The sequence below is a fragment of the Aedes aegypti genome, chromosome 2 (assembly GCF_002204515.2).
Source record: "Aedes aegypti strain LVP_AGWG chromosome 2, AaegL5.0 Primary Assembly, whole genome shotgun sequence".
Lineage (NCBI taxonomy): Eukaryota > Metazoa > Arthropoda > Insecta > Diptera > Culicidae > Aedes > Aedes aegypti.
The window spans coordinates 139,935,777-139,948,351 of NC_035108.1; the positions used below are offsets into that span (position 1 = coordinate 139,935,777).

Here is a 12,575-nt window from a genome sequence, read left to right on the forward strand (position 1 = left end):
AATTCCCTTCCCGATCGGCTTTGCCTCTTTTTGCGTGTGTCTTCCAACTCCTCCTCCACACGATGTGCGATCGTGGCAATGGCACAAGACGACAACGAAAACCAGCACGAGCTCTACAAAAAAAACCGTAGATAATTAACTATCTACGATATCCCCAAGGGGAGAGATCAGCCGAACGTATCGATCCTCGCCCGATCTTTTCACGGCTCGGTAGATCTTGTCGAATGGTATGGCTCATGAAAACGCAGAGTTTCTACTCTTGACTTGTGAAGTTTGGTGTAAAAATGGTGTTCTTAAGAGATGTGTTGAAACACACCTTGCAAAGGTTACAGAATTATGCCCATTTTTTTGGGTATACTATAAGCATAATTTTTTACTGACACGCGCTCCACGCACGCACCTAGCTCTTAAATTATAGGGAATTCAAACTCGGACCAATGTACCTTGCGGTAGTTATTTTCCGTTCTATGATTCAAGAGCAAAAAAACGCAAATTAAAGATCCAGTCGCTACTTATTCTGTTCGTCTGGATATAATCAATGGGAAATCAGTTCTAAAACAGGTAAAGGTATGGCAGACTTTGGTGGGATGGTTACTTTAAATGGAAGAAAATAAAAATTCGACTGTAAACCACACAAAGTTCATCAAACTCATAGAAAACAACAAATTCGCTGAATATTGTTTCGAGTGGTGTTTGATATGGTTCCAATATCCTGCTCCACTGCCCGTTGTGCCTCTCTTCGCATTGTACCGGCTGGATTTGAGGTGAACAACACTTTTTCGGGATTGATCACAGACGGGGTTGGTGGTCTAATGGCAACCGTTTCTGCTTCATAAGCAAAAAGTCATAGATTCAATCCCATGCCCGTCTCTTTCCTCGTACTTTGTAATTGTATCTTTCACTTGCTTCTGTCTTCCACTCATTAACTATCACACTTCAATTATTCTTTCATAGCAATCGCTAGACTCAGAGATCGATAAGAAACCGTTTCCCTTCGCTTCCATTCTTCCATCATTATAGTACGCTTTCCCTTACGTCTGATACATAGGTAGGCTGCTAACCAAAACGCTGTCATACCCGAAGAAGAAAGAATAACTCGCAATAATGTATGCATACCTGATCTGGGTATCATACCATAATCATTTTAGTATTATAATGGTATTTGAAAAAAAAAAAAAATGTTTAAAACAATTTAAAATACTTCATTTTGGTATTCGAAAGGTATTGAGGACTGCTGGAGGTATTTAACTATCATTGAAAAAAAAACTTTTTTTGAAAATCCATCACGTATTATATAGGTATTACAATACCTGATCTAATTATCAGCTTGGTGTTTGTAGAATATTCAAAAGGTATTATTTGAGGTATTTTACCTCTTATGCAGAGCTCAATCATATCTCATTCAGGTTGTGAGTATTGGAAATTATCAGGTATGGAATACCTGAATACCAACAGTAGTTATTTTCTTCTGCTCGGGTAACATGACATCCATTTACCTTCCCGCATGAACTAGCGTAAATGCAGGGGTATATCCAGTATACTGTCGGCCAGTTTTAAATACATCATCTATTCCTCCCCATATCCCTCATTACTCTGCATTTTGACGTGACAGGCGTCTTTGTTGCCTTAAATTAGAAGATCACCAGCACGTATACACAGATCTGTCGATAATGGAGTAGCAACCACGGGCAGTCAATCAAGATCAAGCTCAAGCTCATTGTTGTCCCACGTATTTTAAAGACGTCCCCTTAGCGCATGTCGTTCATAAATTTTTAGCGCTTGCAACCCTCTTTGAGCATTGTCCACATCTCATATCCGTGGAGCATCTTGTACATGGTACGCTTAGTATGGGGATGATGTTTACCAGACCGCAATGCCTTGAGAATTACGTAGTCTTCGAATTTGTCCACTGCAGTTGTTATTCGACGTTACCAATGAATAGAGGTACAAAAATTCATCCATCACCTCAAACTTATTTCCGTTGTTCGTCGCTCTTCTGCCAATGCCAGCTCTTTCGCGCTCGGTTTCTCCAGCCAACAGATACTTTTTGTATGTCACATTTACCTTCAACCTTTTCTACTTCACGTTTCAGCCTGGTGTACTTCTCCTCAACCGTTTTTTCGATTATGTTCATTAGGCCACCCCTTATTTTCCAAAAATTCTAAATGTTATGGTATCATATTTGTAAAGTGCACGTTTTGTCGAGAAAAAAAAATCAGATAAAATTTTATATGTCTGTACTTTGACGCTAAGTAGCCCCTAATTAGCCATGAATGTATCAGGTATATGTTTTATATCATCCTTCTCAGCTACTATGTGGCTCTTACACTGTTTAATAGCATCACCTTCACTCATTGTGGGAGTTGACACGTCTCCCTCATACACCGTACCTATGAAACCAATCCTTCTACTGTCTTGATATTTCGTCTCTACGCCATTCAGGTGTATAGTGTAATACTGCTTTCACCCTTCAATAACGCCTAGCCGAACTAATCGTTTCTTCGATTTCCTTCCACGCACCCAATTGCACCTTCTGCAGCGTTGTGAATGGCTTCGCTCCAGTACTTTTCCCATCCCTGGCTGCAGCTTCAATTTATGTATATCTAATCAATGGTGTGGTACTCTTAAGATGAAGATGAATCGAAGCCAAAGTTCAAATTTTCAAGAACACGGATCTGGAGAACCAAACTTCTGTTTAAGCTGAAAACTTAATCGATTGGTCACTAGCTGGAAGTGACCAATCGATTAGATTTTCAGCTCAAACAGATGTTTGGTTCTCCAGGTCCGTGCTCTTGACAATTTGAACTTTGGCTTCTATTCATCTTCACCTTAATATGATACAGTCAAACCCCAATGAGTCGAGAATTAGGGCACCATCGTTTCATGGAAATAATGCGTCATGGAACAGATATTCTTTGGAAAATTGTTTGAGGAAACTATCGTAGTAACCAAGATTTTTTTTAATTCAGTATGATTTCATGAGCCTATAACGAATAATAGAATATCGATACACAGAGTTTTAACTGTAAAACTGTTGGACATATGTAGTTTTGAATCATATACTTGTCCACTAAACTACGGCCTTGGCTCTCTTATCCAGAGTCATACAATAACTGATATGACAGTTTCCAAGCGTCTAAGATCTCTAAGATCTCATAAGATAAAACAATCAATACACTTTTAACTCACTTTTACTTATCAAAACTTGTCAAGAATCGTAGAATGAATTACTTTGTTGAATTATCAGTTTCTATAAAAATTATCTATTATTATCTTAAACGCGAATTTTTGCGATCTAACCATCCAAAGTTCTTTCATTGAATTGTTTTTCGCTGATAATGACCGTTCTTAACACTCACTCCTTCCTAACGCTTTGTACATGAATTATACAACATTTCGAGGACATCCATCCATCCCCTTCGGTTTCGGTGTAAAATTTGTGAATAGGCCAATTATGTTATCTGTGACTACAAAAAATCACATCTTCGTTAAATATTTTAGAAAATTTAGATTCACGTTCTGAAATACACATCAAGTAACATTAGTAGTTGAATAATGATTTATTCAGCTGAAGTATGCTTGAGAATGATTTGTTCAACTCTTATTCAGCAAAAATGTATGTTGGGACATGTGGTGCAGAAACTGATTTTTTTACAAAGTCTTGTCAAAGCTTTGTCTATCATTATTTAAAAATGAGTGAGCCATGATACAGATAAATAGAGGTGAAATAGTTATGAATGTGTGGAATCAATTATTCTACAAATTATCAGAGCATATCTTTCTAAATAAAGTGTCTTTGCCATGTCTCGTCAAAATTATATGAGATGATTTTTTAAGTTTCTTCCACTTTCGCTCCCTTTTTAAATTTTTCGCCCCCCTTCCCTCCCCACAATTCAATTTTACAAATTTTTGCCCCCTGGGCCTGAAAATCGCCCACTTTGGGAATCACTGGTCTAGAGCTTAGCATTACGGTATACGAATCTTTCAAAAAGCCGAAGTTATGTGAAAACTGCGTGCATTACGTTGATGTCAAGGTGATATGCAATTTACCACGAAAAGTTACGGAATATCGTGGACAAGAACAGCTTTCTCGGAAAGCTCACAAAAATACGCGTATCTGTCAAATACTATAAACTCTAGTCGAATTAAAACTTGATACCTTGCCGGGCGTATTGTAGAGCCCCTTCTTCGTCGGTCTTGGGTGATACATCTCCAGTTGTCCCGAACGTTTAGGGTCGCCAGGTCCTCTTCAACTGCGTACAGCCAGCGTTTCTTCCGACATTCGCACTAAATGACCAGCCCACTGAAGTCTGCCATATTTCAAACGCTTGAAAATATTCGCATCTTTGTACACTTGATACAACTCGTGATTCATGCGTCTGCGTCACACACCATTGTCGAGTTTCCCACCGAATATTGTCCACAACAGCTTACGCTTGAAAACACCAAAGGCTTTCCGGTCTGCTTCCTTCAACGCCACCGGAAGAATCAATGTTTTATACAGGGCGATTTTTTTCCGTTTGCAAGCGGCGAGACCTAAGCTGGTTACGTACCAACTAACATTCACTCATTTAACAAACACCATTATAGCAGTTTTATTCAGCATCATGTTTAATAACATTGGGCCTCGTGGCCGTGTGGTTAGTGTTACCAGGCATTTAAGCGCATCGTGTCATGGGGTGTGGGTTCGATTCCCGCTGCAGCCATTGAAACTTTTCGTCAGGAATGTTTCTCTGCTGTGCCACTGGAGCATTCTTGTCCGTTGTCTAGTGTTAAGTTACAGTCTGTGCAGCTAAATGGCTGAAGACGGTGTCCGTGTCTTTTAATAATTTTCATGACCAACCTTTGTTCAGGCGTTGTTCACACAAATTTGAAGAAACTTTAAAGCAGTCGTTGAATTCCAACTTTATTTTTCAGCTTTTAAAACGTTTTACAAGCATTTAGTTCAGCTTTTATACGACTGGTCCAAAAATAATTAAAAACAAAAAAAAAAAATTCTAGGCATTTGATTCAAAATGAAGTGTACACAATTATCATGATATAACAACTATTTTTAAAAATCGCCTGGATACTGGATTCGAACTCGAGACCTTCCAATCGTCAGCGGTATACCTTGCCATCTGCGCCATCCTAGAATTCATGGATAAATCGTCCAGTGCAAAATATAAACCTCTCATAGCTGAATATTGATCATATTTGAGCTTGTATTCGACATCGTCTAATCAACACATGGTACGCTAATCAACAACTGAACAAGCATATTATTCAGTTGCTGTTTAGTGTTGATCCAAGCTGAGTTCAGTCGGCTATTTTTAGCGCACAGTGGCAAAAATTGATGTCAATGATGATCAAAAATAATTTTTATTTACACAAAGTGAAATCAGTCTGAAATAATTAAGGTGAAAATGCATCGAAGCCAAACCTCAAATTTTTAAGAGCACAAATCTAGAGAACCAGACAGCGCAGCGGTTCTAACTGAAAATCTAATCAATTGGTCACACGCTGGTGGTAACCAATCGATTAAGTTTTCAGCTTGAATGGATGTTCTCTAGATTTGTGTTCTTGAAAATTTGAGGTTTGGCTTCGATGCATCTTCACCTTAGTCTAATTTCATAATAAATTTGAGTTTGTTCAAAACTTCAATTTGAATGATTCATTAACTTAAATTGAAATTCATTTATTTCATAAATTTTATTTGTATTAAAGAATTATATTATGGATTTGTATTTTTCATAAACCTATTATGCAATAAAGAAATAATCCTCTGTATGAATATATTTAAATAATTTGAAATGTTCTGAGGACTATGCGCCTGAATAGAAAAATGTTTGAATATCTTGACACGTGGGATTTTCATAAATGGCCAAGTTAATCATTATTATTCGATAGTACTATTTAGTTGTGAAGAAATGTCATTTCAAATGTAGCTCGCTATAGAAATTTATTTAATCAATTCTCTCGAATAAATTTCCACTTTTCTTGTACGGAACAACATCCCGAGCAGATGAAAAAGGTTTTGCAATAGCAAATTATAATATGGATAGCTAAAAGTGATATTAACTTGGTATATATACATAATATATAAAAGATCTGGAAATGATATCTTAAATTAACTACATACAAAAAACAAACAAAATTTTGATGTTCTCTTCAGATCTTTTATGTCAATCAAGTCAATATCACGCTTTGTTTGTCAGTACTTCGCTCCTATTAGGAATACTTAGCTCAAATGTTTGTTTTTGTTTTTCAAAATAATCCTACATTTCTGGAGGCTGACCATGTTTATTTTCTGAACGACTATTTAAAAAGTTTTGAGAAAGCAAAAGTTATAAGCTTTGAAATGCATTCGAAACCCAACACGAATTTCGGATATTTTGTCCATTTTATGAAATTTAGCTATAGTGTGATCGCTTTTACAAGGCTTATTTATTGCTGAACAATGTGTTTGTTAATCGTCATTTTGGCCTCTATTGGATCAACTGTTCTTATAATATACTGAAGCTGAATTAGGATTTTATAAGATACTTATTCAGCTCTTATTCATGCTTATGTTAAACATGTGGAAATAGCTGAAGTGCGACACAAGTAAAACGACACAAGTGGAATATTGGCTTTTAAATTGGGGGAAACATGTTTTGTTTAGCTCATTAGTAAAACAATCTTGACTAGTCGGATGAGAATCTTCGGAAACGTTTAATAAGTGGCGATTCAACGTTAGCTCATTCCAATGCATAACGTTGAACATTGACCTAAGTTTGTGTTGAAAAAGCACCTGCTCAGCTCTTTATAGAGCAAAATTTTTATTCAGCTGTCATTACCATTATTGAACAATAATTAAACATGCATGCAGTTGGGGTAGTCCACAAAAGGCTCTGTTCGAAGCCGCAACACGTCTATTCACTTCGCGGGAAACGTCGTTGTCACATGGCACAAGGGTTCTAAGGTAAACAAATTCTCCAACAACTTCAAACACATCTCCATCAAACACTACCTCAGCACCTACACCACCAAGCCTGCCTCTATTCCCACCTGCAACCATGAACTTAGTTTTGTCAGATTAAATGCTCAGGCCTATTCTCGCTGTCTCCCTTTTCAAAGGCACGAATGCATCATCTACTGACCTGCGATCGATTCCAACAAGGTCGATATCATCCGCAAAGCCAAGGTTCATTTGCGACCGTGTTATAATACAGTCGACTCTTCCATCTCGATGTTATATATCGCGATATCTCTCCCTATGTCGATGATTTCTTCGGTCCCTTCAGTCTGCATACATGTTCTTTCTCCATATCTCGACATCCTCCTTATCTCGATATCTCCATACCTCGATATGCTCCTGTTGATTTGTTGTTCCAAATTTTCTCTCCGTATGTCGATATGACCATAATGAAAGATGACTAGACTAGATTTTAGGGATAAAAAACAATTTCAGAACGTGAGATGACGTCTGCTTGTTTATTATTTTCCGGGTAGCGGAGTGGTTTTCAATCTAGTGTTCATTAAAAATGTGTTCTTTGTTTCGATCTCTCCCGAGATACGGAGATTGATATTGAGATATGGAGAGGCGACTGTAGTACCATTTCTCTGCACGCCAGATCTCCTGATAGCACCCTCGAATGCAATGTTGAACAGTAAATTCGAAAGTGCATCTACCTGCTTCAATCCGTCTAACGTTATGTACGACGTTGAAACCTTGTTTGCGATCCGAACACTTGAATTCGAACCATCCAGCGTACAGTCTAATTAGTTTCGCCGGAAAGCCATGTTCAGATATTATCTACCGCAGCTCATTTATATTCACTGAGTCGTACGCCGCCTTGAAACCAATAAACAGATAGTGAGTCTACAAGTTATTTTGATCTTACAGAATTTTGTGTTCCGAATACAGCAATTAAATCCATCTGTAATTGACACACTTCAGTCTATGGTCTTTCTTGTGGATTGGACGTATGAGATCATCCAACCAGTCCTCCCATAACTTCAGAAGTACTCGTTGCTTAAAAAGCTTCTCGTCCTTCCCAGGAGCCTTACCGTTCTTCAGCTCGCTGATAGAGTTTTTAACCTCTCATATGGTCGATGGGTCTCTGTGCCAATACCTTCCCGCGCCGTAGTTGTAATAGCTTCGTGGATATGGTCCCACAGGCTATCGAGATCCCCAGCAACGCTGAGCCTTGCCAACTGTTTGTCTAGCTGCTGGCGGTATTATGCAGCTACCTCATCAGTCAACAAGCATTCACACTCGAAAAAATCATGTGATTTTACGTCTTTTGGATGCACATAAAAGAAGCGAGCCAAATGACGTGCATTTGTGTCACATTTTAAATACGATGGTGTCTGATTTGGGAAATGTCAATCATAGTGCCAGCGTTCTCATGTCCTTAATCATGTAGAATTACATTTTTCGTTCAATACATCTTTCAGAACACATTTTTACGTCATTTCATCACTTACATCATGTGCCATTCAGTCATACTGTCAATTACGTCCGCAGTGATTTTCATTATTTTTAAGAGTGTTGAATATTGAAGCGCACCGTTCTGTTGGTTCTGGAACTCGTGGCGCTGGATAACCGCACCCGAATTTTAGCTACAATGAGATAATGGTCCGAGTCGATATAGGGGCTTAGGAAGGTCCTGACATTCATAACATCTGAGAAATGTCGCCTATCAATCAGCGTGTGGTCTATTTGGGATCAGGCATCGCCACAGAACCGACACTACCAATCGAATTCGGTATAATGAAGTTCAATAGTGCTTAGTACCTCCACTATTGGTACATCTACCCTACTCGCCTTTTTAATGGTAAATTTTAGACAATTTTTTGTTGGGTCCAACATTTTAAAGTCTTCTACATCGGTGTTTATAAAAGTTGGCCAAATAAGAGTTTTTGGGTGATTTAAGGCCGGTGTTCGGATTTGCAGCATCCGGGAAATTCTAATCAACATGGTTTGTCACGAAGCTCATTTGTTTCCACAACTTTTAAAATTAAAAGTTTTTGTAAAATGTTAAATTGAAATAAATAAAAAAAATTTATACGGATTTAAAAAAATAGCTTTAGAAAAATTTGCAGAAAAATATTTGATGGAAGCGATGAAAATTTAAGTTGCTTCAACTAACTTTTAACATTTTTGTAACGGGCGTACCCTGAGCAACCAAAATAAACACATCATGAATTAAATCTTCCTGCAGCCCGTAAATTTGCATGATGTCACACCCAGCGGGCAGACATCTGTTTATTATTTCTCTGAGAGCGAAAGAAAAAAAAAAATGACAGGAGCGGTTGTTTGTCATCGTGTAACAAATTAGCATCGAAAGTGAAATTTACCACTCCGGAACCGTATATGCTTCATTTTTTTATGAAGAACAATACACACGAACGTGGGTGGATGGAATTCACGTACCGTAGCAATCGTGAGGGGATCAGATTTTCTTCTCAAGTTGTTACTTTAGTACGATGTAAAAATCAAACTGACTATCAACAATTTCTCTGCATTTTTAATTTGAATTGTGTTCAGAACTACATTTTCTATGGATTTGTAAGATGCTCAATAAATTTATTGATGTCATTATATTTTCTAACGTTGATAAACAAACAAAACATTTCTAAAGTTTTTGAAACATGTTCGTTTAAATCTTCATGAATATTATCCTTGTTGATACACCTTATAGATTACTAGTCTTGCAAATATGTAGTTTCAAAGAACTGTACGAACTCAAAACTTAATAGATTATGATTATTTCAGTCTTCTCGAGTATGAGCCTTATTCAAGAAAATATTTCTGAATTATAGGGGCCTTCCTCAGCTGAGCCAAAGCAAAGTCATGCTGAAGGCGTCTTGGTTCGATTCCCGGTCGGTCCAGGATCTTTTCGTAATGGAAATTTCCTTGACGTCCATGGGCATAGAGTGTCATCGTATCTGCCACACGATACACGAATGCAAAAAATTACAGCTTTGGCAATGAAAGCTAAAACACTAAGCTGGGAAACAGGTTCTGTCTCAGTGAGGACGTAATGCTAATGAGAAGAAGATATATGAATTATCAAGAAGAATATGGAGTACTTAAAGATGTTTCCCCTAGAGGTTTCAGTAATACCGGAATGATTGAGCTGCAAAGTAATTATCATTTGCTGTACATGAACATGACAAATTCTATCACATGAACAAGTTTATACAGCACAATCTAGCAAAATAAGCCACAATTACTTGTATATTAGAAAAAAATCTCATAGCCAATGAAAGAATATAATTCTTATCAGATTATAATCAATAATTCATCAACCTTAGGGTCCTATGAAAAGGAACATGCTAGTCATCAAAATCCAAGAGCCTTGCCAGAACGTGTCAGAAATTAATCAAATAGACACATTATATTTTTCCTGTGATATCTCCGCTGCATCAAGTTTACTGCATGTTTCTTCCGCAGCTGAAATGCGTGTTGTTAGTTCCGTTTCCACACCTCGTCATGCCGTGAGCATCATAAATCAATTCCCTAAACTCCTCCGTGTAGTTTATTCGTGAGCAGCATCGTTGACAACCGAAGCACGTGTATCCGTTTGGAATAGAAAATTTCCACCGTCAAACCTTGTTCTGGCCGTGTTTGGCAAAACAGTGCAGCTCTTTCCCGAAAACTGCCAGAACCTAATTCCTCAAATGCTTTTTTTGGTGTTTAAAAATAAATGCCTAGAACCCAAAACAAATCAACAAACGTGCGACGGCGTTGTATAATTAAATATTCACCTTTCACTGTCGCTGCCTCTGTTGTATGAAGACACACTTCCACCTCCGGGGTTTCCTCAGGCGACGTTTTGAATGCTTCTGTTCGTTTTGCTGATTTTACGTTTCGGTGATCTTCTCGTTTCCACCGGGTCAGACAATCCGATCAACTAAAGTCGTTCTACGGTTTCACATTTCACGTGGGCTGCTCAGCGTAAATCCCCGAATCAATTAGGAAATTCGCTAAATGTTCACTTGTCTTACGAAGTGATTTCCGAACAGATGGACTACAATTCGCAAAATTAAATTAAAACAGTTTTGGCCCGGTTTTTGTTTGCCAAAAACCACCCCATAGCACCTGTAGCTCATCGTTTCATCACAATCACAGGCATCAAATGATCAAAATGATCAAATAATAGAAAATACGAAAAAGCGGCGAAGTAAACCTCAAAATTCACACTCACATTGGCTTTTTCTTTGGTCAGTGACCACACTGCAAACAACACGTTCTGATATAGCCACATAGATTCGAGATATAATTATGAGAGATGAAAAAAAGAACGTTGAAAAGGTAGACACACAAATCCTCGCTAACATACCGATTTCAAGCAATTATTGTTCTCGCTGTTTGTCTTCTAGTTTACTTTTATTTCACAAGTGCGCAGCACACCAGGTTCTAAAATCCCATACCAATCGCGAACCAATGCCGAATAAGCTCTTTCCTTCCGAAGAAGCAGCATCCACCAGACTTTGAAAGCCCGGCAATGATCGTCTAGCATACCGCAAGCATTTGGATACCGGTGATCATCACTGACCGAATCTCTCTGCTCTCGTCAAACTTGGAGCATATTCTCGCACATTCATTCTTTCCTCATAAACAACATGGAATGGACGATACGACTTGTTGCCTTCTATCATCACTTACAAACATCCAATGTGCGCTGACAATTACCTACTTAGGAAATAAAACAGTCATTACCAACAACCATGTTTGCTTTCTCCGTATTCTTCTCTTTGTGCAACTGTCTGTTGGCACAGCTTTCCTAATTTCCACATTAACACTTGGTTGTTATTGCACCATAAATAAACATGATAACACAAAAGTTCACTTTAGTTTGGTCTTGTTTCAAAGCCGCAAAGTGCCGCGTGCCTCCAAAATGATCCAAACCCGGACCAGTGCGAGAGATGGAGAGACAATTTACCGGTTCCGCTCTGTTTACTTGTGCACTCTGTGAACGTGCTCCAAAGGTGGTTGCGTTTGTTGGTGTTTGCAGCACACGTGCGTAAGAGTTCAGCCAAACAGTTCATTTCACACACACAGCTCTCAGCTTCACTCTCATCGAATAGCAACGGCGCGTCTGAAAATCGCCTGCCAGTACCTTGCTCAATGCTGGTCATAGCAGAACATCAGCCTCTTGCATGAGAATGGTAAGCGCGAAGGAAATTCAACTTTTCTCTTTGCTGGCCTCGGATTGACCGACTGGGTGCCAGTTATTGTAGTTTGTTCGTTCTGAGAAGGTACATCAGAAAAGTACTATTCTGCATTGTTAGAGTACTTGTGCGCATCATCATAAATTTTGGTTTCTACTTTCATTACAGTTACTGTGATATGGTTTTCAAAAACCCCTTTAAATCTGAGATATTTAAAAAAATATTTTTGTTGGCCATGATTACCAGAAGAAATGTCCCATTAAAATTTGTTTCAAAGTTTGTTTAAATTGTTTGTAACTTCTGAGCGGAGTTTTGAGTAACGCACTTTGAGAGGTGTACACACTTAATTTATTTTACGGATTCCTGTAAAATCTCAACAGCTGAACTGTTCGGTGAAATAAATTAACGGAGTACGGTGATTTTTTACATTA

General features: G+C 38.2%; 2 long non-coding RNA genes across 2 annotated transcripts; one reads left to right on the top strand and one right to left on the bottom strand.

Annotated features, from left to right (window-relative positions):
* Positions 1-10,341: 10,341 nt before the first annotated feature.
* Positions 10,342-11,354, bottom strand: LOC110676061. Its single transcript, XR_002500035.1, has 2 exons — positions 10,738-11,354; positions 10,342-10,680 (listed from the first exon to the last, which is right to left on the bottom strand). It is a non-coding gene; the product is annotated as an uncharacterized LOC110676061 (long non-coding RNA).
* Positions 11,201-11,797, top strand: LOC110676062. The gene is made up of 2 exons (XR_002500036.1): positions 11,201-11,284; positions 11,353-11,797. It is a non-coding gene; the product is annotated as an uncharacterized LOC110676062 (long non-coding RNA).
* Positions 11,798-12,575: the final 778 nt, after the last annotated feature.